The following is a 25,454-nucleotide window of genomic DNA, read 5'->3' on the forward strand; positions in this document are numbered from 1 at the left end:
CTGGGTTGGGACTGCCCAGAGTATAACCGCCGCCCCATGAGGGATACCATGCTTCATTTTCTTAAGAAAACCCTTTCCAGGGTGGCAGTATAATTTCACTTTCTTACTAGCAATGCCACATTGTCGACAACTGCATTTTCATCCCAGCTCTGCTTTTGTGAGAGAGATCTCAATCTTCTCTTCAGAGTCATGATGTTTTCATGCACATGAACACAGTCGAGGTGGAGACTTGCTAGAGCCGTTACTTTCCAAAGAAACTGGCATGACTACTCTTTAAACAGGGAACAAGCCATGATGGCCAGAGTCACCTCCGTAGAAACTGACCTAAATAATGCTGGACAGAATGTAAAACAGATCTGCCACTCTAGGGAAAGTTCGGTGATATATACTCCCCTAAGACAAGGTTTCTCTGTATAACAGCCCTGGCTGTCCTACAACTCACTTTGTAGACCAGGCTGGCCTCAAACTCACAGAGACCCACCTGCCCCTGCCTCCCAAGATTAAAGGCCTGTGCTGGGATTAAAGGCCTGTGCTACCACAGCCCAGCTAGTTTGGTGATTTCTTTAAATAAAATAAAATAAAAAGCAAAAACAACAACAACAACAACAAAAACCTAACCATGCAACTGTCAACAGATTCCAACAAGTGTACTCTTGCACATTTATCTCAGAAATGAAAGGTCATGTTCACACAAAAACCTACAATGCTCTCCTGTCATAGAAAGGCAAATATTGTTCCACTCATGTAAGCTGTGTAGGGACAGTGAAGCTACGGAGCTGCAAGCAGAACAGTGTTATCCAGGGAGTGGAGTAGGGGTCATTGTTTTATGGACACAGAGTTTGTTTCCAAGATAAAAGAGGTCTAGAGATGAAGGAGCCTGGTGGCTATGAAACAATACAAATGTACCTAATGCCATTTTACTTCAAGAAGGCTAATGTGATCAATTATATATACTTTATCGTAATTCTTAAACTGGAAAAAGAGTCTATATAAACATTCATATTAGCTTTACTCATAATAGGCACAAACTAGAAAAATCCACATGTCCTTCAATAGATGGTTAAATAGAAAACAGACACACAGACACACGCACGCACGCATGCACACAAATACAAAGCTAGCTTACCAAAAATAGAATAGTGTGCCTGCCCAATAGAACACACCATAATCCATCTATGCCAACCAAATCTTTCCCACCTATCCAAAGCCAGGGGTAACCACATAACCCTAATTTAATAAACAAGAAACTACCAAGAAAATATTTCTCTCTGTGGATTAAGACATGGACAAAGCCAACTGAGAAAACAGTGTTTTAGCTACAAAGTCCAAACTGACCAAACTACTTATTCTCTTCAAACACAGCTGTGACACATAATGCCGTGAGACAATCAGCATGAGGACAAACTGCCAGCATGGAGCAAAAGAGATGAGAAAGGGAGAATCTGCTGGAGCCCTCAACTGTGTGCCCCAGTTTTCAGACCCTGTGGAGGGTCTGCCAGGTGGGTGCTCTGTCACTTTCAGCCAAGTCTCCCCAACTTACTCTATGCAAGCATAGGCTACACACTGGTTCAGAAAAGTGGAGGGCCTAGGACTGTTCCCCAAGGATCCCCAAGGACAGCCACACTGGAGAGCTAGCTCTTTCAAGGGAAGTTTCTGACTTCATAACAAGTAGCAGAGTCTCTGGGAGGAAGCTAGGGGCTAACAGCCCATGCTCCAACAAGCCACCTGTCCTCAATAAGCCAATTAAAAGAACTGATTGAGAGGAGGACAAAGATTCAGTGACAACTCCCCTCAAGTCCAACCTTTGTAATGTGGCCACACTGAATAAATTCCCCTTTTCTGCTTTTCATTATTAAATTGGCTTTTAGTTGGCTTGTAAAGGATGGGTGGCCAAACCTGTTGGGCACAGTATGCAATCACTAAGTACAGTAACAGCTTCCAGAGCTGCGCTGCCTCACCTAACTGCTCAGTAACATTCAAAGCCCACCATGTTTGCAAAAGCTCAAGGCACAACTGTAAAGCATCCTCCCCCAGCACTGAAGCCCTGCAAACAGGCATTATATACTGCCATCTACAGTCAGTCCCGAAGTGGATGGCAAGGGTACATACAGGCCACAATATATCCCACCTATCTTTTCAGAGCTTCTTAACGAAACATGACCATTTCACAGGGCCTGAGCTCTGTGACAGAAATGCCTAACACAGTATTTCCAAAAATTACTTAGTCATAGTCTCCTTATTCTCCATAGCCCTTTCAGCAATACAAAATACACTAAACTAGGATATCTCTCCATAAGGCATGTGGTATCTTCACTAGGTAGGTGACATTAAACATATATCACCTCTCTGAGCCTCCTTTTCTCATATGACAGAAAGCCTCTGCCAAACACACGTGATTCCTAGAAGAATGGGTGAGAGAACCCTTGGCTAGAATCCAGGAAAGTTCTAAATTGGGTTCCTTCATTCTCTTTGAGCTGTTCTGCCTTTCTCATTACCACCCACTCCCCACACACGGCCAGAGACACAGCTAATTGATAACTCAGGCTATATGATCATTGTCCTTTGGGACCAGGACCTGCATTCTTATACCTTTTCAGCTTCCCTAAACAGGACAATAATAGCAACTTGGGGGAAAATCTGCAAAAATGTAGAAGGCAGCAAGCCATAAGACAAGGCCTACATCTTTAAAGGCAAAACTGGTGGGAAACTCTCTCCTCTCTAGACCAGTGCCAATACTGCCTTTGTCTATGTGTCTACAATAGCATTCAGTTACACCAACCTTCTATTTCTAAGGTCACCATTAAAGATTGTAATTCCGTAATTCCTGTGGTATCTAAAAATCCCTGGAAGCAGTAGTTCTTAGTCCAAGTGGTCCCTGAAGAAGTGGATATTAGGGCACGCTATATGCACACCACCTGTGTTTGTTTCTAGACGGCCTGAAAACTGCTTGACACAGAAGTCTCCCAAATTAGAAGCATCAACTTCAAACTGCCAGGACACCACACCAGAGCTTACACCAATTCAACTACTTCGCTGTGGCCTCATTTGTTTTCTCTCTAACCACTGGCACCTCAGCTGGGTATAGGGGTAGAGGAAAGGTGTGCACACCTTTAACCAAGGGGCAGGTGGACCACTGAATTTGAGGCTAGCTTGCTCTACAGGAGTGAGTTCCAGGATAGCCACGGCTACATGGAGAAATCCTGTCTCAAAAAATTGCAGCAGGGCTACACGGAAAAACCCTGTCTCAAAAAATCAAAATCCAAAACCCAAACAAAAGCCCACAGTCTCTCCCAGAGCAGCAGCTGAGCAGGCCTCCAGGTAAAACTCCTTCAAGGCCTGAGCCACAGGGCACAAGGAAAGAGAATAAAATTCATGAATCACAGTTTTCTTTCATAGACCAAAAGACAGCTTTACAAGATATACAAAAGTCAAAATGTCTTTCAGAAAATGTGACTGACTTTTATAAAACACATGTGATACAAAGTCAAAGATAGTATGTAAAAATAAAATTAGCATTATTCACTTGGAAAATGGAAAATTCTTATTTCTAACCCAAGCCCCCAAATAGTGTTTGTAACTGTTTACCGAAGTCTCCACCAACAATCCAAATTAGAATAGTGGGTTCTGTCCCTAAAACTCACTTTCTTTTGTAACGACGTAAATGAATGCAGACAGATTATAAAAATATATACAGCTTTAATGGGGAAATAGACTTACAGGACCACAGGTTCCCGCGGAGAACAGGAAAGCAGAGAAAAGGGGCTTCTGGGCTCACGCCCGGCAGATTCATCAGTAAACATTAGCCCGAGGCAAACACGCCCCCTAATGGGTGGGGCTTATCCCTACATTCTTTATTCTAGTAAATATCAACTTCTCTCGTCATCTAATTGAAACTCAACAGAAATTGCTCTCATTTTGCCCCCTAAATATTTCTGAACACTGTTTTCTCCAGTGTTTCTTTTTTGGTTTTGGTTTTGCTTTTTCGAGACAAGGCTTCTCTGTAGCTTTGGTCCCTGTCCTGGAACTAGCTCTTGTAGACCAGGCTGGGCTCGAACTCACAGAGATCCACCTGTCTCTACCTCCCGAGTGCTGGGATTAAAGGTGTGTGCCACCGCTGCCCGGCTTCTCCAGAATTTCTACGTGTGATCCAAGCAACCACTGTAGCTGTAACAGCCTCCCAATAGCCTTCATCCATCCACTGTAGTTCCACTGAAAGCCCTTCTCCAGCTACAGGGCAGAACAAAAAGCTTTCTGACATCATATAAACTGTGTCATTAGAAGACTTCATTTATTTACTCCCTCCTTATACTGAGGAACCCTACTGTGGGCACTTACACATGCACCTCTCTCCATCTCTGCAGCTTCCTCTGGCACGTGCATCCTTTATGCACAGCCACTCTCCCTGCAGTACCCAAAACACCTCTTTCCACAGACTATGCATGTTATCTCCTCTATTTAAAACATGCTCAAACTCTTTCTCTACCTTTAAGCCACAGGTCAATTATAATTTTTTCAAGTAATTCCTGGAATTACTTAGAGGAAGTTTCTCTAAGACAGTCTTGCAGCATCATAATCCTTTCTTTCATAACACCATCATATGTGATGGTGTGATTAAATATCTTTCCTAATAAGATAAAAAGCTAGCAAGTCCAGAGTTTGGGGGTTTGTTCAGATCTATCATGGAAAGCTTAGCTCAACAGGCAGGTAACAGAGGCTCAAAAAAGATTCAAAGGCAAGCAAGTTTCAAGTCCTACCCGAAGTGCTGAGATACAGCCAAAAGAGCTATAATAACAATTGTCTTTAAAGTAAGCAACTTGCCAAATTCACCCTCAAACCCAAGTTAAAACTCATGTGGTAGTAACAGAACATCTAGCTGTTAATAATAGTGTCGTGTAAAGGCTCCTAACATTTTACTTTATTAGCTAAATGCTAGACTTAATTGTTTAGCCACAAGTGAAGTACATTTGAAAGCAACATGTGTGAACCAACAATTTACAATGAATTTTAATAATTAATTTTAAAAATAAAACTTGAACTCCTTGAATTTTAGTGTTTTAGAAAAAAAGCACTAGAAAAGATAATACATAATTGGATTTCTCTCCAAAATATTAAAAGCTTTAGAAAATTTTACCAATAAAATTTGTCTACTAATAAAGAAAAATAATAAAATCTTCATTAGAAGCAAAAAAGATAATAAAAGTCAATATCCATTTCTGATGACTATATCTCATGGCAAAGGAAAAAAAAAGAGAAAACAACCAAATAAAATACTTTCCAAAGTTAAATGTTCTTATCACCCAATTCCTAAACTACAAAAGCAATTCCCTTCAAAGAGAGTAAACAAGATGCTCACAGCCAGGCGGTGGTGGTGCACACCTTTAATCCCAGCACTGGGGAGGCAGAAGCAGGCAGATCTCTGGGTGTTCGAGCTCAGCCTGGTCTACAAGAGCTAGTTCCAGGGCAGACTTCAAAGCTACAGAAAAACCCTGTCTCGAAAAACCAAAAATACAGGATGCTATCAGTTTCTACTTGACTCCAGTAGAAATGCATTGGCAGCAAAACTAAACAAGTAACGAAAGAAAGAATAAAACAGACGGAAAGGACTTATAAACAGTCTCCATCACAGGCAGAAGCCCAGAGGAACTGACAAGCCATTGCAGTAATAGTGCGGCAAGGAAGGGAGAGGGCAGCAGTGCTCAGCACACACTCTCCTCCCCACCCTGCGGCCCCACCTGTCTAGACTCTAAGTCTCCCAACTTTTACTTTCGGCCTCTTCTATGGCAATACCATGTTTACAACGGTGAGCTTGGTCATGTCTATTGTTTCCTTGCTAAGATTGACAGCCTATCCAAAAATTTACAAATAGCTTAAACAGTCCTCTCAACCATCCTATTTTAATAATATTAAAGGGAAATTTCATAGAAAGTAGGAGACAAATTAAAAAATAACTGATGAAGTCAGGTAAATTGCTACTGATGTACAATATAGACCAAGCATAGTTTTATTAAACGACTATAGGACAGTCAGCAGCTGGTAAAGAAAACAGTGAAACAACACAACCGAGATTCTGTACTACTTAGTGAAACGTGACTAAAGAAAATTAAGAACTTCTAAAAAGAAATGGCCTTCAAGGCCATGACAGAAGACCGCTCAAACTTGGAGGTGGCCACGAGATAATATGGTGCCAACTATTATAAGGGAGTTATTCACAATTCAGTCTAAGATGATTCTCAGTAGCAAATGAATGTACTCTAGCTACACAGAATAGCACCCTCACATAAACAACAAAGAACTTTCTGTATACTATTATAGTAGGCCACATCATGCACTTTCTAGTATACTGATTATGTTAAGAATCAGTACAAACTGTAAAACTGGAACTCCCCATTCCCTAAAAGTGAACTCTCCCCTTCAGACATGTTAACAGAGAAGCCTAATTCTGTATCAATGCAAGTAATGCATCAGTCACATGAAAAAGGCTCAAGAGAGATTCAAAGCCAAGCACTGAGAAATCTACTGAGCCTCAAGCACCAATGCCAAAACCAATCTGTCACCAGGCTCCGCAGGCTCCAAAGCACTGCCACATAATGGTGCGGCCTGTGACCGTCAGCACAAGCCCAGTCTTTCTTTAGGTACAGATCAACAGTTTGACTGTTAATTCTTTTCTGCTTATATCGTGAGCACTAAATGATCAGTCTAACTTGAGCCTAGTAGATTTCATCTCATTAGTAACTTTAGGTCAAATGAATAGTTATCAGTCACTGAATTCCATAACAACCAGACAGTATTTCCCAAAGGTAAGGAGTACTAAATGGACTCTGGGAAAACACACACATACACACACACACACACACACACACACAAAATTAGATAAGAAGATAAAGGTCAAAATATTAGAGATTTTTAGAAGGGCAGAACCAAGAGGCTGAAGAGATGGCTCAGCGGTTAAGAGAACTTGATTCTCTTCCAAAAAACCCAAGTTCAGATCCCAGCACCCTCAGTGCTATCTGTAACTCTAGCTCTCTTCACACACACAGGCTCACACCCACACACAGAATTTTTTTCAATCTTAAAAAGGCAGAATCAATAAATTTGGGTGAATATAGAAAGGAAAGGGAGTTAAAAATATTTTCTATACTGACTTGTAAAAAAGGCCTATCATTAATTAATGCAAAGAATAAAGAAGGAAAGGGAATGATGGAAAGATGGCTCAGTCCGTGAGGTGTTGCCATCCAAGTAATGAAGACTTGAGTTCAGATCCCAACTCACACAGAAACTTAGATGCCATGGTGCATGCTGTATTCTTGGCAAATCTCTGTGCCTGCCTCTAATGCCAATTCTAGGAGAGTGGAGACAGAAGGAACCCTGGAGCTTCCTGGCCAGCAAGTCTTCCCAAATAAGTCAGTTCCAGGTTCAGTGAAAGATTCTGTCTCAAAATAAACAGATAGACAGACAGACAGACAAACAAACAAACAAACAAATAAATAAATGACAGGTAAGTGTGGTGGGCAACAGAAGACATCACCTTCTGGCCTCCACATGCACACACAAACACATGTGTTATAAAAAACTCACATTCATAAAAAACACGCACATATACACAAGAAGGAAACAGATAAGGAAAGGGTGAGAAAGATGAGTAGTATGACTTTAAACATGCTAAGTCAAATGTCAACAAAGCACAGATATTCAGCTACCTAAGGGTGGATAACTGGATTTGAAAATCATCTGTCCTAAAGAGGCAGTTCAAGCTCCCACCTAACTCTACATGAATATTACTGCCTTAATATAAAATGACTCCCCACAGACAAGCATTCAATCTTACATAATAAAACACAGGTCCTCAGCTAGTGGCACTATTTTGGGAGTTTCTGGAGTTTTTAGGTAGTAATCCCTAACTGCAGAAAGTAGGTCAGTGGAACAGGCTCTTGTGGGTACCTTTTCCCTGCTCCCTTCCTGCCTCATCACCATGATATAGAAGGCTCTGCCTCACCATGTCCTCCACACAGTGGACTGACACTTCTGTAGCTGTAAAAAACCCCTCCTCCTCTAGATTAAGTCAGGGCATTCTGTCAGTGATCATAAAGCTACGTAACAAATTTAAATGGGTACACTTTATATTTTTTAAAGTATACTTCAATAACCAGGCATGATGATGTATGCCTACAGCCTCAGCACCTAAGAAGCAGAGGCAAGAAGACTGTGTGTTTGAGGCCAGTCTGGGCTACACAGTGAACTCTAGGTCAGCCTAAGCTGTATGCTAAGACCCTCCCTCAAAAGCAAGCAAATACATGTCAGGATGGTTTCTTCATTAAAACAAAACAAATGAACGAACAAACAAAAAACTGTAAGTGGAAGCAGCTACAGCAGTATCAGACAATGCAGTCTAGAATGTGAGTAAAGATGGTTTCATTCAGAGCAAACACCTCACAGCTCAAGCGTACAGTCCACTGTAAACCTACTGCTCATCCAACTGTACGTTTTATATCCTCTGTAACTCATGATTCAGAGAGGTGTCCATTTCCAGACATTTGGAGATTATCCACTATCTTTACCTTAGCAATGTGTTTTAATTTCACTGAAGCTAAGCATATACTTCATACGACCCGAATCCTTTTATTATGGCCAAGAAAATGGTCTTAACATAATGTATATTTTGCTGTTGTTGGTTAGTGTTTTATAAATGTCAAGTTGATTTTATGTCCCTACTGATTTTCCTTCCACTTCTCTTATTGGTTACTGAATAAAAGGTATTGAAATTGTAACAAATTTCTAATATCCAGAAGTAAGAAGGCACAACAGCAATCTTATAAATAACACACAAACACACCACACACACACACACACACCCCTCAGTGAAGAAGACTTCACTTGAGAATTCTACCAAGGACTTAGTGTAAATTAATATCAGCTCCACCGAAGCTTTTGGAAAACTGAAAAAAAAAAACTTAATTCATTCTATGAGACCATTATTACCTTAACTCCAGAATCAAATAAAAGCAGTAAATAAATAAAACTGGAGACCACATATTTGCTTGACAGAGTCTCTCCATGTTGCTCAGGCTGTCCTAGAACTCACGTACACCAGGCTAACCTTAAGCTCACAGAGATCCACCTGTCTCTGCTCCTGAGTGCTGGGACTAAAGACATGCACTACCATGTCCCTCCAAGAATGCAATCATAGTTCTAATAACATCTAAAGAGAAAATGAAAAATACCTGCAATGACATTAAAGAGCAGAAAGCAGACTGAAAACAACAAACAAAGCAGAAAGAAAGAAACAAAGTATGGGAGACCTAAGTAACAGAGAGGTATCATAAACTGCAAGGCTTAACACTGTTAGGACAGTAATAGTACCCTCAGATTTACAGTAATCTCTTATCAAAATTCTGACAGATGGCTACAAAAACTAGAAAGTCTATCTTCACAGGAAATAGTGTTTCTTTTTGATGTGTTGAAACTGTTTTCAAATTAGGGATGGTAGGTAGTTGAATAATATTTCATCTACAAATGCCATTAAGTAAATCATCACTTTAAAATGGTTAGTTTCGTGTTAGGTGAATTTTATCTGAATCAAAGTACGTAAGATCTTGAAATTATTAATGTGAGAAGTTTTGAAGAACACACTTGATCTAATCAACCCTCATCTAAACTACATTATCCCAGTGGTAATATATAATAGGTCTAAGAAAACAAAACTCATAAAGAAATCTACAAGTCTGTGAAATTTTTCATACAGTATGAGTAGTATCATAAATCTATAGGAAGGACTCCCACTAAGTGTAATTTCTACAGATGTGAAAGAAAAAGGCCAAAACCCCAAAGAGGAAATCAACATAGCTGGGTGTAGTAGCACACATATGTCACCCCAGGAATATTCGGGAGGCTGAAGCTAAAGGGTCCTTTGACCCAGAAGTTTTCAAACACAAAACAGGAGAGAGAAAGTCTCAGAGAATACAAAACCTAAACAACCAAGAAATGTGTTCACAAATATTCTCACTTTATAAATAATCAAGGAAACACAAAGTAAAACTGATCTTTAGTGGAGTAGTACCAGGGTTTATAAACACACAAGTTGAAGTGTCAACCCAGAGCTCTGAATGTCATAGGTTACTGAAACAACACTGCAACCCAGTAATTACACATTTTAATCTTGAAGAAAAATAGAGGCACCTAGTAATACACGCCAAATGCTTCTACAGAATGAATCTTTTCTAAAAATCTATCAACTGAGAAGCATATAACTTCTGAGCTAACTACACAACAGAGTATCTAAGTGGATAATATAATTGAAACAGAGCCCCAAAATGCCAATATATTCAAATCATAATAATGCTGAAAATGTGTGAAACATGTTATGAACATATAAGTACTTAAAATGACAGTGTCAGGCCAAAATCTGACTTCAAAGATAAATCTTCAGCTGAAATAAGAAAATGCGAAGAACTCCATGCATGCCTGGCATTCACTGTTAATGTTACGTATGCTCTTAACTTCATCAAAAACAAGACTGATATGTGGGAGGGGGGACTTGAGATACTAAATGCACTAAAACTATGAAAACTGTGATTTCATTGGTTGTAACTAGGAAGATCTATAGAAGCTGTAAAAGTATAAGACCTTGCATACACGAAGTCATTAGAATTTATTAACTAATACTCATTGACAAACATTTGGATCATTAATCCTGTCATGTTACAGCTTCAAGGAACATTCTTCAACCTTCTTTGTATAGTATTGCAAGGTTTTCCCTAAGATAATTTTCTAGACTTGCAGAAACAAGAAATACACACGTAAATCTGTCAGGATAGCTAAATGTTCTTCTGAAGTTTCGATCAATTTACATTTTCAGTGAGTTTGCAAGAGCGCCAGCGGTAACTGGAGGTTACCGCACCCTGCTGTACCGCCACCAGCTTTATAACCAGAGGAAAAAATCCAGGTCATGAAAAGGATTGTAGCATCAGAAAATAATAGAAAAACGCCTCACATTTGGAATAGACACATTAGCAGACACACACCAAACACAAACTCCTCTTCATCATGCTCGCCTTACCACTGGGAAAGTGCATGCACATTCAAAAAGTAAGTGCATAGATAAGGCTACAATACCTACGTCTATACGTAAGTTACAAACGGTTTAAAGTACAAATATTTATGTCTCTGCTTGGCCCATTTTTTTTCAAATGTTAGGATCCATTACAAAGAAAGAAAGAAAGAAAGAAAGAAAGAAAGAAAGAAAGAAAGAAAGAAAGAAAGAAAGAAAGAAAGAAAGAAAGAAAGAGGAAACTTTAGGCATATCTGCCACTTATTTCCAAATAACCCAGTCCATAATCAAAATACACAAGTTAATGACACAAAATACATCAGAGAAAACAAAATAAAAAGCAAAAGCAATGACTAACCTAAACACAAATACTAGTGCTCCAAATGTCAAAGCAGAACCTCTCAGAGGCGAATGCAGTAAGAATGACAGTAAGATTTGAATCTAAAATTTGGATTTCAGTAGTATCCACTGTCAAAAATTAAAAATTATTCTACAATAATTCCCAATATGTAGCATATTACTTGGTACATAATAAAAACTTAAAATACTTGCTGAATAAAGGAGAAACCAAGAGAGTTAGAAAAATAAAGGAGGATTTAATAAATATGTAAATGTCAAAATATAAAAGGCAAAACAATAATCCATATTGTTTCCAGATTACCCTATTCCCTTAAAAAAAAATGTGCCTAACTTGTAAGATTTGCAGAACAAATGAGAGCAGATCTTTTCAGGAACATCTCTCAATATTAAGGCTAGAAAATGATATCTTAAGCCAAAGGTAATTTGTGCCTCATTAGCAGTGACAACCCTTAAAGGGCTCAGTTACTCAACGACTCTGCTTTTCCCAAAATCTATTCTCACAGCTTAGATAGTAAATCAGTGTGACTGTACCCAACTCCAAAAAATGGCAATTAGAAACATTTTTGCAAATATACTGAACTCTTCCTTCAAAATGTCACATACATTCAATAAATTAGTTTTACACTAATGAGAAAGAATAATATACAAAAGTCATTTCACTTGTTTCAGTGTTTTACTTACGTGTGTATATGTGAGATAAATGTGTGTGGTAGCACGTGTGTTATGTGAGATAAATGTGTATGAGTGTATGATGGTAGCACATGTGTTATGTGAGATAAATGTGTGTGTGAGTGTATGATGGTAGCACGTGTGTTATGTGACATAAATGTGTGAGTGTATGACGGTAGCACGTGTGTTATGTGAGATAAATGTGTGTGTGAGTGTATGATGGTAGCAACAAGAAGACAATGTCGGGGCCCTGCCCTACTCCTCTTCACCTTTGAAACAGGATCTCGCCCTGAACCTAGAGGTCTTTATTTTATTTTATTTCTTGGCTAGGCTGGCTGGCCAGCAAGCCCCAGTGAGTGTTCTGTCTCCATTCCCTAGAGTGCTGAAAGATTCATGGCTACACCCAGTGTTTACATAGGTCTTGGGGATCTAAACTCTGGTCCTCACACATATGCCCCAACCACTCTTACCCAATGGGCCATCTCCTTAGCCACTATTTATTAAATTTGCATGTACTGTATAACAATATTATAAATAAATTTTAGTCACTTTTAAAAAATTATGCTATAGCCAGGTGGTAGCGGTGCGTGGCTTTAATCCCAGCACTGGGGAGGCAGTGGCAGGCGGCTCTCTGTGAGTTCAAGACCAATCTGGTCTACAGAAGTAGTTCCAAGATAGCCAAGGTTACAAAAAGAAACCCTGAAACCCTATTTCAAAAACAAAAAACAAAAATTTTAAAATTTGTAATATTATATATAAAAATGACAGCAATTTCTATTAAATAGAATATATTATATCTTCAGTCTTTGTGCTGTGTACCCACACACTTGTCAGTTTCCTGTTGCACAAGTTACTTTTAGATAATGTTCATGAGCAAAACATGATTCAGTCAATTCCTTCATTTCATTAATACGGACATCTAGGCAAAAAAATAAAGAAAGAAATAAATAGCTTACCTTAATAGACTTCAATACTAAAGGCCAGGCCAAAACTAGAGCCTCCTTTATCTTTGAGTCCAATATTACTTTAAACATACAATGATGTCTTCCTCTGGACCATATGAGTAAGACAAGTATTACAAAGAATGTCCTTTGAAGAAGGCTTCAAACACAATCTGAATAAACGATCTCCACCATAAATTGTATTTCTAACAATATTCTAACAAAAGAAAGTTTCAACAAAAAACTCAACAGCAAATAAACATTTCTGGCAGAATTTGCCCAAAGAGAAAAATGAAAAGTAACCAAATCATTTTCATTGTCAAAAAGAAATATATAGACTCAGTTTGTGTATTTTTGTCATTTTCAATCAAGAGGAAATCAATGGATGGGCTGGAGAGATGGCTCAAAGGTTAAGAGCACTGGCTGTTCTTCCAGAGGTCCTGAGTTCAATTCCCAGCAACCACATGGTGGCTCACAACCATCTGATCTGGTGCCCTCTTCTGGCCTGCAGGGATATACATGCAGGCAGAACACTGAATACATAATAAACTAATAAATAAATAATAAATAAATAAATAAATGGATGATGTTGGGTAGATACATAGCTTCTGGGAGAAACGTTCAGAATTTGGGCATGATTTCAATGTTAGAGTATCAAAATGAGATTACTAAAAAACCACTTACAGATCTGATGAGAAAACTAGAGAGCATTAAACACATGAAAACACTCAGCACATGGTTCTATTTCTTTTATTTTTTCCTAAAAAAAAATGGAAATTCAACGCAGGGGCATTGAGTATTATTAGATACAATTTAGGGATAAGTTTGTTCTAGATTGGGCAAATATAAATTATTTCTAATGTTTTTGTCGTTTTTTTAACAGCAGGCCTTTCTGTATTGGAAAAAGAAAGAAAAATATAGTTGTCTGTCCTTAAGGACTATTCAGAAAGACAGATCAGGAAGTAATGATTATACAATCCTTTGAATATACCATAATAATAAAGACGAAGAAAGTTTTAAAGACAGTCTAATAGCAGAAGAGCTAAAGGAGTAAGTCAAGCTATTAATAAAGGACATAGTAGTAACAAGAACTCTCGAGAACTTTTTTTAAAAGTCATCATTAGAAAAAAGTATTTAAAAAAAAATCTCAAAGTATTTTAAAATCAGCACTCGGGAGGCAGAGGCAGGGGATCTCTGTAAGTTCGAGGTCAGCCTGGTCTACAAGAGCTAGTTCCAGAACAGGCTCTAAAACTACAGCGAAACCCTGTCTCAACCGCCCCCCCCCCCCCCCCCGCCAAAAAAAAAGTATTTTAAAAGCACAGATTACAATAGTCATGGTAGAAAATAATATTTTGCTTATAAACAGATAATGTACGATGATCATTCCTTTCTGCTAACTAAAACCTTTTCGAGTTGGGGGCCACACTTTCCAATGTTTAAAGGAGCAGTTAAAGCCTGCTTGTGCTAAACCCTACCACAGGTTCCCAGTCCTTCCCAGACCTGCCCTTCCGCAGTCTCCTCCCCTTACCTCTTGTTCAGCTCTGCATTCGTCAAGTGATGGCATTTTTTAGCTTCAATGTGATGTTAAAGATTTCTATCCTGTACAGATCCACAGTAGTCCAGTGCTGACTGAAATGGCTGTTACACAGACTGTCCTCCTGGATTATAGCTATTCTACCTGTCTGACCAGAAAAGCTACCTGGGCATGGACACAGAGGTAAACTCCATTTCCTTTGCTAATAAAGAATCGGTAACAATGTTAAAGTCTCTGTAATTAGATTTTTAAAAAGACAACCTTAATCTACACTAACTAAATCAATGTCAATATTTTGGAAAGAATATGCAGAGATCATGAATTTGATATTTTAATAAGGAAGTCCAAAAGAAGAAACAGTAAGAAAAAAAAAAAACAAACATTTCCTAGCCCTAGAACTCTTTTTAAGAAAGCCAAAGTAAATTTTGTAAAAAGCTAGCTTTTGGAGGAAATAAACTAGAGTTTAAGCAAACTTTATTTCCTTAAAACATTTATATGTTTTGTTTGTTTGTTTGTCTTTTGGTTTTTTAAGACAGGGTTTCTGTAGCTTTGGCTATCCTGTATCCAGGCTGGCCCGGAACTCAGAGATTCACCTGCCTCTGCCTCCTGAGTGCTGGGATTAAAGGTGTGCACCATCACTGGCCGGCTGGCTATATGTTATAACAACAACAATAATAATAAATGCTGTCCACCAATAAATACTGTCTACTTATTATGGTATTTAATAGTCATCTCTTATAATATCCAATACAAGAATTAAAACATTCTGTGGTTTCAAAATGCTAAACAAATAAAGCAAAGTTACAGGCTTTTTTGTTTCAGATCAAAATTAGGCTTTAAATAAGCATATATAAAATGTTTCCCTGCGAGTGAATTGCTTACAGTACAGCATCTCCCAGACTACACTTGTGGAGAAAAAAAAAAAAAAAAAAAAAAAACTAGAAATGATTTAAAGCAGAGAAAAAATGAAAAACTAAGATCATCATAAAACAAAAACAACAAACCAGCCACCAAAAAGTTGGCATCAGTATCCAGAAGAACTCTTCACTAATCTATAACCATATGTGGATTTAAAACAACCAGGACTTCCTTAATACTCAATCTACCTTCCTAGCAAGTGCTCCGAATCTCAGTGAAGGGCCAATAGTCTGCCTGAGACTGGTCAGAACCCCCACACAATATATATATATATAATTTATACAGAACCCTTCACATCTCTTACATCATCTTCCAATCACCGTCATTCCATCCAAGAGCAACTACTGGAAGATCTGTGCAGAGGACCCAGGAAGAACTACACTGAGTGAAGAAGGAATCACAGAGTCTATCCATACTGCCAACTGTATTCTTAACCTGAGAACTGCATAAAACCTACAGCCATGAACAGCTAAGTCTATGAAGACAGACTACTGCTCTCCAGTTACAGAGCTGAAAAGGGTATTCAGTCAATATTCTTAGCCAAAGAACAATAATAATAAAGACACCTACTCTAGTATGTTGTTCAGAAGTATAAAGTATACACAGACTATATATAATTCACATCTAAGTAAAGAGAAGCAAGACAAACAACTAAGAGCTAAGTGGGGGATACATTACAAAGGTCATGGAACATCCAACAGACTTACTAGAAGACAAAACAGCAAACCTGCAAAAGGACCAAAACGCTTTATGTATAAATAACTGTTATTCTGACACTCTGGGAGACTGAGACAGGAAAGTCTGAGCTACATAGCAAGACCTTGTGGCGTTGGTGGCGCACGCCTTTAATCCCAGCACTCGGGAGGCAGAGGCAGGCGAATCTCTGTGAGTTCAAGTCCAGCCTGGTCTACAAGAGCTAGTTCCAGGACAGGCTCCAAAACCACAGAGAAACCCTGTCTCGAAAAACCAAAAAATAAATAAATAAATAAATAAATAAATAAATAAATAAATAAACAAACAAACAAACAAACAAACATGTTAGGGGTCCAAAGACAAAGAAGAGGGATCAAGTGAGTAAAAATGGAAAGAAAATTAAAATTGCAATACTGATATTTACAGCCTCTAACTCTCGTACTATAATGGTTTATTTTAATTATGAACTTGGTTGGAATAAGAAACACTGAGGGTGTTAATAAGGCACTCCATTGAGTGTGTCTGTATGATTTCCGAAGAGGGTCAGCTAGAAGGAGTAACCCACCCTGAAGATGGAGAGTACCATTCCACTGGCTGGGGTCAGGAATTAAACAACAATGGAGAAAGGAAAACTCCAGATGAACACTGACATTCCCTACTTCCACATCTTGGTCAGGACCATGAGCCAAACTCCTCCCATCTTGCCTTCCCTACCACTGCACTCTAAGCTAAAAGCCAAAATAAACACTCTACCCTGCTTCCTGGTCACAGCACACAAGAAGTAACTAACACAGACAGCTGGAAGCAAGAAGTAGGTCTGCCACTGCTGTGACAGCCTGTCTACATAGTTTATAGTCCTTTAGAACTAGTTTACAGAATAAATTTGCAAGACTTTGGATCTGTGAGTGTAACTCAGCTTCTTAAAACGTGGGTCACAACCACAGACGGAAACACGTAACTGAATGTAGGGGTTATGAAAATATGGCAACAATAAATATGCAATAACCAAAGACACATTCAACAACAAACGTACTGAATCTGGGGAGTTTCTAGCAATGCTCACTAAATTGCATCACATGATTTCACTGCAACTGTGACTCTGAACACACAACACAAACACTATACCCCATCCATGGCCATACCCCATCCAATGCAATAAACTCTTGCTGAAACTCATCTTCAAGAGCACTGTATGTTATGAGCGGCAATGTTCTTCTGGTACATATATTTTTACTTAAACAGGAAAATAATTCAATTATGAAAAACAAAGTCTTCTAATATTTTAATCAGTATATATTAGTTTATCTTTGTATAAAATGCTCAAATGTTTGATTTTGTTGGACAGTGATGGCGCACGCTTTAATCCCAGCATTTGGGAGGCAGAGGCAGGTGAGTTCAAGACCAGCCTGGTCTACAAAGTAAGTTCCAGGATAGCCAGGGATGTTATACAGAGAAACCCTGTCCCAAAAAAACAAAGGGAAAAAAAAGTTTGATTTTTAGAGATGCTATTCCAGGTGTTGACGAGTTTTATTTTAAAAATCACTAACTGAATTTTGGCTTGGGATTACGGCACAATTTCCAGCCATTTCTGTAAAGATTTTAAACGTGCTCTCTGTGGGCCAGTTGGATAAATGCGCCTGTCATCAAGCCTGATGACCTGAGTTCAATCCTCCACATGGTGGTGAGAGAAAACCAACTCCCACAGCTGTCCTGACATCCACATGGCTTCCACATGAGCCCTGAGGCATGTGCATGCTCAGATGCACATACTAAATAAACAAAGAAATAAGTGCATGGAAAATATACAAAGATATTCTTGTACATTTGCTATTTCACACTAATTTATGTGAAGCAGCATTCTCAACACTGATGATTATAAAATTAAAATACTAATCAACTCTAAAATATGAAGATGTTCTATCTACTGCAATATCAAATATTCAGTTAAGGTTCCTTTTTTTAAAGTGGCCATAAATTTAATTCTTTATGTAAAAATAAACACATAAATATCATTAGTATACAAACTTGTTTTTGTGCTTAATAAATGCTAAGGTTATATGAAAACCAAAGAACAGTTTTTAAATAATTTTAAATCTGATTTTCTATAAATACAGACTTTATGTCTATACCTAATATATATGTGCATATAACTTTTTGCTATGTATTTGGGCAACAGGAGTCCAAAGTGGCAAGAGTTTAAGTTGATACCCTATGGAACTTAACAGGTCATTATGGTGGGAGCACAGAGAACCAAAGAGCCAATAAAAATGCAGACAGTGAAGTCACAGTTCACAAGGCCTCAGACAGAAATACTCGGCTGGAAACTGGACTAGAAGGCATTCAAACTACATTCTGGCAAAGAATATGGCTGTGTTCTGCCTGTGTCTAGACAACTTGAGCAGAGCTGAATTCAAAAGTAATGAACTAATGTGTTTAGCAGAGGAAATTTCACTACAGCAGAGCACTGAGCCTGTGGCACGGTTATTACTCACTCCTCCTGCCCAGATTAATAATGAGAGAGAGAAAAAAAAAAGGGAAAATATTCAGCTTAGCAAGGAAAGAAACATGATAAGCTTAAGTTGTAGACATGGCAGACATAAGCAAAGAATTTCAGTTATTAGTAAATTAAAGCTCGGCAGTTGAGAGGACCTTTACAGAGTTTAACTCTTAGCACCCATATCAGAAGGCTTGCAGCTATCTGTAACTCCAGACCCAAGGGACCCAATACCTTCTTCTGGCTTTCTTGGGTACTTGCACTTATGTACACAAACATATACACATATAATTAAATAATCTAAAAAAACATTTTTCTTTAAGGGGGGAGATTGAAAGATTAAGGCAATTAAAGAGAAATCATTTTGTTCTAGGAAAACAAAAATGATTCCTTTGGTGCCAAAGAAATGGGTCACTGGGCAAAAACACTTGCTGCCAAGCCTTATAACCTGAGTTCAATTTTTGGAACCAGCATGGTATAAAAAAAACTAATTTGTTCTCTAAGCTCCACACATGTACCATGGCATATGTACACCCTTTTAGGACAAGACCACACCCATTGACGACTTAGTTTGTAAGATGAAAAGAGATTGCACTCAGAATGTTGCTGAAGGAGTTTCTTGCTGGAAAACAACTGCCGAGAGAAGTGTCTTCCCAACTGCCAATGCACACGGAGGTCATGTGGAACAGGGCACCAGACTACATTGTGAGCTGGTAGCAAAACTTGGCTGAGTTATACGTAAAGTGTTAGTTTCACAGAATTATAGAGTGATGGAGGATTGTATCAAGGTTCCAGAAAACCACGTAAGACAGGAACTACAATGTCAGATTCCCTGTAAGGGGGCCCCTAAAGAGACCCCTGCATAAAGTTATAACGGTGAAATCTAAGTTGCAATAGAGACCACAGAAAGTTGGAGATGCTAGAACCAAAAATGCTGCAGGGAAGGAATGGGGCAGTCTAAGAGAGAGGTTAGGCGTGCTGTATTGTAGACAACAGAACTGGGAGGGAATGACTACCCAAGGCTGTTGGAACTCCTAAAAAACCCCTATGAACACTGGATGGCAGACATATAACTACAGGATTTGGCATATGTCCTGTCTGATTTCAGTCTTACTTTGGCCCTATCTTTCTTTGCTATGTTCTCATTACTAACTTTAGGAGTGGTGTAGCACAAATTCTAATTGGTCTTAAATAAAAAACCAGAATCAGATATCAGGGGGTGAAAGCTGAGAGATCAGAGAAGCAATGCAGCCAGCCACTAGAGAGACCTTTTACCTCTACCGAATCCTCAGACTGAAGAGCCAATCCTGTCTCCACAAATCCTCAAACTGCATCTGAGTTCCTGTCTCCTGCCTATGTTCAGCTTTCCACCCAGCTATATCACTTCCTGTCTCCACCTCCCTGGTGCTGGGATTAAAAGTGTGAGTCACCATCTCCCTCCAGGATATTTGAGACTGAATAAGCCTAAATAAATAAATAAATAAATAAATAAATAAATAAATAAATAAATAGGGTAGCCCAGCGTGGCCTTGAACTCACAGAGATCCCTCTGCCTCTTGTCTCCCTGTCTCCCAAATGTTGGGATTAAAGGTGTGTGCCACCACTGCCTGACCTCTATGGCTAAGGAATGACTTAACTCAGCACTCTGATCTTCGGGAAAGTTTTATTTGTTAGATTCCAAACAAAATATCACTACAGAGTAGGGATGTTTATTCTGTGCCATTGTAAATGAAAATATATAATTTGCTTTGTTTTGTTTTAGGTTTTATTGGATGAGAGACTCGTGGTTAAGAGATTACCTTGAGTCTCTAAAGAGACCTTAGATGGTGAATCGTGTTGAAACTGTTAAGACTGAAGACTTCTGAAGTTGGAATGAATGTATTTTGCATTATGAATCAGCCATAAGCCTACAGAGGATGGGGGTAGAATAAAGACTAGAGTAATGTGTTTGGGCAAACTGAAACCTAGCCCATTAATGAGGCACTGCCACATCCTGCATGGCTTGCGTCCTGACAGGGGCAGTGAGGAAATGAAGAAAGGACTTACACAAGACACATGTTCAGAACAGCTGGGGTCAGGTGGGAGTGAACACATTCTGATGGAATGGCTGCCACCATCTCTGCAATCCAAACCCTCAGTAAGCTCATGCACAGCATAAGAGGAGGAGTTGGCTAGTTTCGGCAGGGGGCTCTGGAGGCAAACAATCTCCAGCTGTAAACATGGAGAGAGAGCTACAGTTGCTAGCTTTTATACAGCCTGACCACTTACCAGTTAACACTCAAACCATCTGAGCCTGACTCATATGGGGAACAGGTTTGCCAATTCCACTTGGGTCTTCTTAGAGTCCTTGGCAAGACTGTGTCCATCCCAACAATAAACATTCACTAAGGGCTTCTCTCACCCTGGGCTTCCTCAACTCCATACAAGGCACACCTCCAGGTATGTCTGTCCAGGGTGTTCCATAACATTACCAGAATGTTCCAGAAACATTTAACTGAGAAAAAAATACCCAGCTAAAGTTGGGGAGTACCATCCCATGGACTAGATCAAGGTCTAAATAAAAGAGAAAAAGGAGAACGCCAGACACACACCAAATGCCTCTCTCTGCTTCCTCAGCACTCCACACCAAGCTGCTCCCACTGTCATGCAATGAGCTGCGTTCCTCAACTATGAGGCAAAAGAAACTCTTCTGCCTTTAAGTTACTTCTTGTGGAGCATTTAGTCACAGTGACTATAAAAATAACCAATACATACACTAAAAAGCAATAATGAATCATAAGCAAAAATCAGCAAACATGTGAACATAGACTGCAAAGGACTGGGGAGATGGTTCAGTGGATAAGAGCACACAGGTTCGAACCCCAGGACCCACATCCAACAGCTCACAGCGGCCTATAAAACACCAGCTACTGGGGATCTAACGCCTCTGTCGGCCTTTGCATGAACCTGCACAAACATGGCAGACACACAGAAAGACACTCACATTAACTAAAAACAAATCTAAAAGAGGAGAGAATTCAAGAATCTCTCATTGCAGCACTTTCTGTGGGGTTTTATTTTTGTTTGGGTTTGTGTTTTGTTTTTGAGACAACATCCCACTATAAAGCCCTGGGTAGTCTGAACCTCACTAGGTAGACCAGGCTAGCCTTGAACTCAACATAGATCTATCTGCCTCTGCTTCCAGAGTGCCTTATTAAGTCATCTCTACATCCAGCTAAAGTATACATTTTGTCTGATGTAACTAACTAGCAATGGCCACTATAGGTTCAAAATGATTACATCTAGGACACTGTCATATAGCCCCTAAACAAAAACCCCAATTTCACTTTAGATCCTTCTACTCTAAAACCTACATTTTTCCCCTTAAGAAAACTACCAGAAATAAACACACATGACTCTCAAGTATTTAATTCAAACTAACATGATCCTGACTAAAGGACAATTTGCAAATATGTTCAATGTTTTAAACACATGCACGCATGGAAGTGGAGGGGCTCAAGCTCATTTGTTTATCATTTACATAAGTAAATGTCAGTTTCAAAATGAAAGACTGGTAAGTGAATTGAAACTGCCTTAACATACACAAACTAGAAAGATGACACTTTACATAAATCAGTGCATGTTATAATAACATTAATGCACACCGTAAAAATTTCTATTTATGGTGATTTAAAATCACAAATGTAATTTTAAACTACTGGTATTGTTGCTGTGTGTTGCTGTTTCACCCTTTTGGGCTCTTTTGAGGGGCCAACCATTCAGCTCCCAAATAAATGACACACGGAGTCTTATTCTTTCTTATAATCGCTAAGCCTTAGTTAGGCTTGTTTCTTGCCAGTTTTTCTTAAGTTATCCTGACTACTTTTGCTTCTGGGCTTTCTCCTTTTCTTCCTTCTGTGTATCTTACTTTCACTCTTACTCCATGGCTGGCTGGCCCCTGAAGTCCTCCTCCCCTTGTTCTTTTTTTCTGTTTTTCCTTCTACTTATCCTCTCTGCCCGCCAGTCCTGCCTATCCTTGCTCCTGCCTCGCTAATGGCTGTTCAGCTCTTTACTAGACCATCAGGCATTTTAGACAGGGAAAAAAATCACAGCTTCACAGAGTTAAACAAATGCAGCATAAACAAAAGCAACACACTTTAAAATATTACCCAACATATTGTTTGTGCTTTTATCACCTTGACAGTTAACTGGCACTCTGAAAGACTTTATAAACATTTTTATAAACATGCTTAATAAACATATAAAAAGCTTATCAGAAATTTATAAATTACTTAACAAAAGGAAAGATGCTAAGGTATCCTCAAGCAAATATATTATTTTCACATAATATCAATTATATAAAGGCAAAAACAATTTTAAAATAAATTTAAAAAAATAAATAGAAAAAAAACTTTTGTACTAATTCAAGAGCATGTAAACCAGAAACTCAGAAATTACCCTGAACTCCCTCCTCCTACCCTGGACTCGCTCCTCCCTTGGCTCCCTCCTCTACCCTGGACTCCTCCTCCTACCCCGGACTCCTCCTCCTCCTTTGACTTCCTCCTCCTACCCTGGACTCCTCCTCCTCCTACCCTGGACTCCTCCTCCTCCTACCCTGGACTCCCTCCTCTACCCTGGACTCCTCCTCCTCCTACCCTGGACTCCTCCTCCTACCCTGGACTCCTCCTCCTACCCTGGACTCCTCCTACCTTATTTAGCCTCTATATTCAGCCAACCATGGGCATCAAAAACTTAATTTCATTTCTCTATTAATTTCTCTTCTTCCCTAATATCACTACTATCGTCTGTTCTTAGACCCTCAAACCCTGGCTGTCCTCCTATACTAAAGTAGTTGGTTTTGTTTTTAAATTCAAAATGATGGTGTTCCTTTGGTTCAGTGGACCTCCCATAGGCTACACAGAAGATCAAAATACTTAGAACAGACCCTTGAATCCAGCCTAGAGACTCACACTTAACTACCGGCAGGCTAAGTATTGATTTATTATATCACTTATTTGACACCTTAAGTAGGTGACATAGAATGGAGAGCACAAGCCTGTCAAGAGGGAGCCAGAGGGGGCCAGATCTCAACTGAAAACACACACTAGAGTGTTGCTCTAGCCTCAGATTCTCTTAAAATTCAGCCTTTCACATGAAGCTCCCACTCTGTGCATGCTAATAACTAACTCGCGCTCCTGTGACTAGGGGACAGCCAGGAACTGTAAGCCACACCGCCATCTCTTCTCCTCACCGGCCACACTACACTGTCTACTACCTCCATCATTGGAACATTTCCTGCATCCTTGAGGATGCCACACCGTTTCCACTAGGATGCTTAGTGCAGCCTCCCGTCCTCCAATCCTACACTTCATTTAGCTTTCTTTCACCCCACAGTTTCATCAGATCCCCCTCCTCCCTCCCTGGAACCTTCCTATTCTCATTGCTCGCCACCTGCACTCCAAATGCTAGGCAGTCACTCCTATAAATTCTGATTGCTCTGACAACTTTCTAGCTCCCAAAACAAAACCACCTAGGGAAGGTCCACTAACTCTGATTGGCAGTCTAAACAGTATTTATTGCTAACTAACAATTCAGTCATAAACTAATGTAGTTGAAAACTGCTCCTTTTGATAGTAACATTCTGTGCACTCTTAAAATATTTATCAAACTGTACCTAGCTTTTCAGAAACATACATTGCTTAAAGCAGAGTCAGAATTATACTATTCCAATTATAACGAATGGTAACAACCTAAGGTTTATTGGTGATTGGCTGAATGCTGTGAACGATATTGAAGACTCCGCAGGTATTATCTCATTCCGTACAACCTGTAAAGTAGATGTCACTGTCATACAGAGGAAATCCATTTAAGCTGATTAAAAATTAGCTTAAAAAAAATCACATTTTAGTCACTGAAAAACTGTAAAGTGACTACTGAACGTAAGCCCTAATATACTAACTAATGTGTTCATAAAGAAACACTAGCCAAGCAGTTCTTAAGCACCATAACAGGAAATATGACCTAGATTTGCCTCCAACTACCTAGTAAAGTGAAGTTCCTCACTCCTGGCCCTGGCCCTTGCCCTTACACACACACACACACACACACCTTAATTTTCACCTTCTATGATACTACAATCACACAAAATAAGTATGATCTCAGTTACAAATAATTCTATAAAAACACTATCTTTCTAAATTCTTAATCAAGTTCATATTTGCACAATTATTCACTGTCATTTTAAAAGCATACTTAATTTTAAATATATTCGCTTGCGCAAAGTAAAATTATTCTTAATAGACTGTTTTCAGATGAGAGGAAGCAGTAACACAGTGAAGAGACACACCAACTGTTCACACTGCGGAAAGAGACAATACACGTCCTTCACTACTTCAACTCTTGCTTCATGAATTCTAACGCTTCCACTCCGTAATCAAAGCAAACCCAACACATGTGTATCATTTGCTACCTTGATTTTTCCTAACCACCCTTCAGCCATCATAACTGTTTCTCACGCCAAACTCAGGAACCAGGTGTTCTCAATAATAACAATAAACATACATATATTCATGAGCTATAAAGTTTAAGGATTGTTATTTACAAAACTTAAATAGACATTTTAAAATTGTGCAGTAAAATGCACATATCTGCATTTTCATTCAAACTTGTATTTTAACTTCAATTGAGAATTTTTCTTCTCTAAATAGAAATTCATTCATTAAACTAAAAATTAACAATTTTACTCATTTACAAATATAAAGGAAGCTACTTATTAGTACATGACAGTTGACCATAATAGCTAATTGACATTAATGTATCACT

General features: G+C 39.0%; 1 protein-coding gene across 3 annotated transcripts in view; it reads right to left on the reverse strand.

Moving 5' to 3' along the window:
- The window catches only part of Man1a2 (mannosidase alpha class 1A member 2), a 139,706-nt gene that overhangs the window by 112,245 nt on the left and 2,007 nt on the right, over positions 1 to 25,454 (reverse strand). The window lies entirely within an intron of this gene.

Source organism: Chionomys nivalis, chromosome 18 (genome assembly GCF_950005125.1).
Source record: "Chionomys nivalis chromosome 18, mChiNiv1.1, whole genome shotgun sequence".
Classification (NCBI taxonomy): Eukaryota; Metazoa; Chordata; class Mammalia; order Rodentia; family Cricetidae; genus Chionomys; species Chionomys nivalis.